The sequence below is a fragment of the Hipposideros armiger genome, unplaced genomic scaffold, assembly GCF_001890085.2.
Source record: "Hipposideros armiger isolate ML-2016 unplaced genomic scaffold, ASM189008v1 scaffold_0, whole genome shotgun sequence".
NCBI lineage: Eukaryota > Metazoa > Chordata > Mammalia > Chiroptera > Hipposideridae > Hipposideros > Hipposideros armiger.
Genome location: NW_017731350.1, coordinates 2,233,839 through 2,239,865, shown reverse-complemented (window position 1 = coordinate 2,239,865; position 6,027 = coordinate 2,233,839). Strand labels below are relative to the sequence as shown.

General features: G+C 44.8%; 1 pseudogene; it reads right to left on the bottom strand.

Annotated features, from left to right (window-relative positions):
- Positions 1-3,620: 3,620 nt before the first annotated feature.
- Positions 3,621-4,605, bottom strand: LOC109392617 (glyceraldehyde-3-phosphate dehydrogenase-like; annotated as a pseudogene).
- Positions 4,606-6,027: the final 1,422 nt, after the last annotated feature.

Sequence of the window (6,027 nt, the reverse complement as noted above, 5' to 3'; positions counted from 1 at the left end):
ATGCTAAGTGAAAGAAGTCAGACACAAAAGGCCACATATTATATGATTCGATTCCATTTATATGATTGTCCAGAATAGAGAAATCCATAGAGACAAAAAGTAGATTAGTTATTGTCAGAGGGTGGGGGTAGAGAGGATTGAGAGGTACAGAGTTACTCTTGTAGGGTTTCTTAGTCAGCTGTGGCTGCCATAATGATGTAGAATATTTCTTGTGCAGGGGTCGTGGTCTCGTGGAACCAAAGAATGGAGACATGGACCAAAGAGGTCAAGTTGGAGAAAAGGAGTTTATTAGAAGTAAAAATACATTTCAAAGAAGCAGAAACAGGCCCGAGCCATAGAGAATGGATCAAGGGCCATTATTAGAAAAGAAAATACACTACAAAGAGTTTGGAACTGGCCGAGCAAAGGAAGCTAAAAAGGCCCAAGGGGGCCCAGGCCAGGGAGTCATTATTAGGAGGAAAAGTACACTCCAAAGAGTTTGGAGCAGGCCGAGCAGAGGCAAGGCTCAAAATGCTCAAAGGGCGTTGACTGGCCAGGATTTGGAGTTTTTATCCCTTCTTCCTCTAGAATGGGCTGTTCCTCTCTGGGTGTGGGACCACCTGATTGATCTGATCTCTTTAGAGAAAGAGTTTATTAGAAGAAAAGAGAAATTTTGGGTGGAGAGGGGAGGTCTTCTGAGGAGGTGCATTGTGGGACATGCAGGAATGCAGAGACCCAATGCCTGCCTCTAACTGCCTGCCTCGTTTTCCCTTGAGAGACGTGATCCCCATAAAATCTCTATGGGCAGTTGAGGGACAGGAGGTCTTTTCTTCTGTATCTACTTCCTGCTGGGCAGGGACATAGAGCTGTCCCTGCCTATTTGGGGGATTCACGGAACTCTCACCCTAGCTGATCTCAGTTGAGAGGAAGGGGTCTCGAGATCCGCCTGGAAGACCATGTTGGCTTCTTTGGTTGGGACTGGCAATCTTTCTGATACAGAGGGGGTACCCTCTGTATCCCCAAGGTCCCTGAATGAGGAAAAATATATTTTAATTAATAGATTTCTTAAAGAGCAGAGCTCAAAGCTATTGATGTAGGGTGGCTACAGGTTTGGAAAGAACATTAGCCTTTAATGTTTACAATCAACAAGTATACTGGCCTGGGAAAATGTTAAAACCTATTTAGTCTCTGGGATGGGGTTATTTGAGAGTTAAGTCTGAAATGGCTTGGGGAATGTTGGAAAGTCACAGGCTTTAAGTAGTTATCTAAAGCCAGGGTGGGTGAGAGATATTCTGCGATTCAGTCTAGGGGCAATCTTTAATCTAGTGTTCAGTAACTGATCAGAAGAGTAATCAAAGCCAGGGGCTAAGAAGCTAGGGAGGAGACTTAAAAGTTGTCCAGTGGGGTGGGCGTGGGGGGGTCAGGGGGCTACTCACTTGGCCAGCATCAATAACAGCAGAAATTTATTTCTCACACTTCTGGAGGCTAGAAAGTCTAAGATCAAGGTGCAGGCAAAGTAAGTTTCACTCTGAGGCCTCTTCTCTTGGCTTCTAGACAGCCACCATCTTGCTGTATGTTTACATAGCCTTTCCTCGGTGTGTGAGCATGGAAAGAGAGATATCTTTGTCCCTCTCCTTATCAGGGCACTAGTCCTATCATGATGGCCCCAACTCTCATATTATCTCTGTCTCTTTACCTCCCAAAGGCCCCATCTCCAAATACGTTGGGGGTTAGGAAGCTTCAAAGTATGAATTTCTGGAGCAATTCAGTCTCTAGCAGGAAGTGATAGAAATGTTATGGAATCAGAGAGTGGTGATGGTTGCACAACTTTGTGAATATACTAAAACCCAGTAAATTGTATACTTAGAAAAACACAGTAACATACCACCACGTATCTACTAGAATGGCTAAAAATTTTTTTAAATAAATAAAAGAAAACATAAATGACAATACTAAGTGCTGCCAAGAATGTGGAGGAACCAGGTATTTGCCCAAGAGAAATGAAAACCTATGGTCACAGAAAACCTGAAAAACCACTACACAAATATTTACAGTAGCATTGTTTGTATTCACTCAAACCTGGAAACAATCCAACACATTGTAGCCCAAATGTAAAATGGATCACTGGTTAGCAATTAAAAAGTCGTATGATACCACAACACAGATGACTCTCAAATGCATTATGCTAAATGAAAGAAGCCAGTTTCAGGAAACTACGTACTGCATGATTCCATTCATGTGACATCCTGGAAAACACAAAAGTAAAGGGATGAAGAACCTATCAGTGATTGCCAGAGATACACTGCGCCTTCTGTTTCTGCCCCTTTCCTGTGTTCTGCTGGGCCAACGGGCTTTCGCTTTGTTGGTGTGCCTGCAGCACCCCTCCCACGAGCTCCTTTAGGTGTAAACCTCTCCGTTCTGTCCATCAGTTACCATCCTCTATCTGCTTTCATTTTCCAAAATGGTGTTGACATCTCTTGACCCTGTCATCATTTCTCCATCTCTTTGACCCTATGAATTTATGGGGTTTTTAAAATTTCTTTACTGTTATTACAGTGAGAATTTGAGAGGGAACAGATAAATACATATTCAATCTTTCATATTTACTTATACAAGTTCTCCTTCAATCAAGTCTACAACATCAATATAGTTGAGTGTATGTGTGTGTAAAATTGACCTCTGACCAACCTCAGAAAACAGAGATGTTTACCAGACATGACCCCAGTAGGTATTTCCTTGCAGTATATCAGAGTTTTGTCTCCCAGAGGGGACACACTTAAGAGTTGTCACATGGTTTCTAGTCTGGCAGCCAGCATTTCCAACAGCTGCCTGGGCTGTGGGCCAGAGTTTCTGGGGGTCTGACAAACCAGTGGTTTTATACAGTGCTGTGGGAGCTGGGGCAGCCCACTATTAGTGGTAAGCTAGTGACTTGGCAAAGGAGCTGTGGGTCTGTGTATGTCTATGAGCAGCATCCCAGTAGCCACACTTATAATCAGGACCCAGAAATGCCTTTTCATTACTTACATCATAATCATCCCCTTACATAAATGCATAAAAATAGTGTTGAAATGGCACTGACTCCCAAAGGAATCACCCCTGTTCTCTTTCATCATTTCTACCGCACCTTGATCTTCAATCCCAAGTGGTCTTAGAAAAGACAATAATACTCAAATCTTCCACAGCCAGAACACTCCAAGATCTCGGGAAGCAGTGGGGCTGGTGTTTCCTTCTTCTTTAAATGTCACAGCAAAGCTAGAACACTGGGTCACATAAATGTAAATTGCAGGTTGTGACATGTCCGAGACATATCTTATTTTTGACAATTTTGTCACTGTTCATCTTTGCCAGCTGACCCTGACAATTTAGGTTTTATTTTATAATATTATAAAACTTTGAACTTCCAGACCATATGAAAAAAAACAGGATTTTCTTTTGGGGAGGAGGGGTGTGTGTAGGGCGGTATTGTATATTTTATTGATGGCACATGACAAGATAGGACTCCCTAATCCCCTCTCCTTCTTCTGGGGGTCTGGTATGGAAACTGCATTGAGGACAGATCAAGCTGGGGCAAGGACTCCCCAGCAGCTGAGAGCCTCTTTCTTCTTCTCATGTTCTCACTGGGGCTGGTAGCCCATGGGATCTTACTCCCTGGAGGCCATCTGAACCATAAGGTCCACCACCTTGTTGCTGTAGACAGATTAATGGTCATTGCAGAAAATGAGCTTGACAGAGTGGTCATTGAGGGCAATGCTAGCCCCAGCATCGAAGGTGGAAGAGTCGGTGTAACTGTTAGAATGGCAGGAGACGATCTGGTCCTCAGTGTAGCCCAGGATGCCCTTTTGGGAGCCCTTTGATGCCTACTTCACACATTCTTGATGCCATCATATTTGGCAGCTTTCTCAAGATGACATTTCAAATCCATGACTAACACTCTGTGAGTGGGGATGAAGAAAGCTACACCAGTGAGCTTGTCATTCAGCTCAGGGATGACCTTGCCCACAGCCTTGTCAGTACCAATAGACGCAGGGATGATGTTCTGGGCAGCCCCTCAGCCATCATGCCACAGCTTCTCAGAGGGGCCATCACGGTCTTCTGGGTGGCAGTGATGGCATGATCATCTGTGGTCATGAGTCCCTCCATGATGCCGTAGTTGTCATGGATGACCTTGGCCAGAGGGGCCAAATAGTTGGTGGTACAAGAGGCATTGCTGACAATCTTGAGGAAGTTATCATACTTCTCATGATTCATGCCCACCACAAATGTGGGGGCATCAGCAGAGATGAACATTGTCTCCACTCTTCAAGTGAGCTCCTGCCTTCTCCAAGGTAGTGAAGACACCAGAGGACTCCACTACTCAGCACTAGCATCACCCCATTTGATGTTAGCAGGATCTCACTCCTAAAAGATGGAGATGGGCTTTCCATTGATGACAAGCTTCCTGTTCTCAGCCTTGACTGTGCCGTTGAACTCGCCATGGGCGGAATCATACTGGAACATGTAGACCATGTAGTTGAGGTCAATGAAGAGATCATTGATGGCAACAATGTCCACTTTGCCAAAATTAAAAGCACCCCTGATGATCAAGTGTTCAATATGGCCAAATCCATTTATTCCAACCTTCATCATCACATCTCAAATACATGGCTGCCTGTCAAATGGGGAGGAGACAAACCAGGACTTTCTTATTGGAAGCTATAGGAAATCTTGTGTAGCAACGAGGCAGAATGTTCATTACTACTTTTAGGCGCTACCTTCTTCCTCTTGCTAATGGAACTCTGAGTTTGTTAAGTATGCGCTGGCAATGGGCTTAAGAAAGATGGGGGTGTCACCCAGTAGGGTTGCCAGATTTAGCAAATGAAAATATAGGACACCCAGTTAAAAATGAATTTCAGACAAACAACGAATAGGCAACACTATCCCCCAGTTTCCGAGGACGAACCATGATTGGTTAATTCAAACATGGGAACTCCTTCCCCCCTTGCCAGTGATTGGTTTGTGGGTGGGCATATAACACAGTTCCATTTGAGGAGAAATCTTCTGCGGGCTTCGAGGAGATATTTTTCTCCCTGGTTAAAAACAGAGACCAATGCGGGAAGTCCTTTATACTTCCTGCCTGAAATAGTCTCATGGAAGATGTGGTGCTGGGAACAGCAGAAGTCATTTTGTGGCCATGGAGAAAGTCATGTGAAAGTCAGAGAAACTGACCCGAGCTCTGTCTGACATTGTTAAAGTTCTGAAGTAGGCAGCTCTGGAATTCTCTTCTCCAGACTTCTTGTTTTGTGAAGTAATGAGTGTCCTCCCGTTTGAACCTCTTTTATGTATTTATTTTTTAGATTTTTTTAATTGGGGAATTAGAGGAGGGGAACAGTGTTGGGGAACTGGGAAAGGGGACCAGTCAAGTTATTGTTCAATCTTCGTTGTGGAGGGTGCCAGTCGCTATCTGGCTTCCCCTCGGCAGCTCTTGGCCTCTAAACTCAAGATGCTGTGTTCAATCTTAAGTTGCGGGTGGACGTAGTCACCATCCCATGCGGGAGTCAAACCTGGCAGCCTTGTTGTTAAGAGCGCACGCCCTATCCACTGAGCCATCCAGGCGGCAGCTCAGCTAAAGGTACCGAGTTCAGTCTTAGTTGCGGGTGGGGGGCATAGCCCACCATCGAACAGGCAATCTTGTTGTTACACCAGCTGAGCCATCTTGCCACCTGTTGGCAGGTCAGCGACAGCTCAGTGACAGCTCAGCTCGGGCGCAGCATCACTGGCCCCTGTGGGAATCGAACCAGTGGCCCTGTTGCTCAGAGCTTGTGCTCTTAAGCCAACTCTTAACCAACTGAGCCACTCGGCCCACCCCCGTTTGAACCTCTTTTAGTGAGGCATCCTGTTTATGCTGCTGGGAGCATCCTAAATGATTCAGCTGAAAGTATTTTGACTCTCACTCAGCAGGTTTTAATAGACCCAGTCTCAGCTACAGAACCTTATAAACTACCCAAATAAACAAAATTATTTTATTATAACGTCAGTGACCTAGTAGTATTGCATGGGTCTTTCTCAACT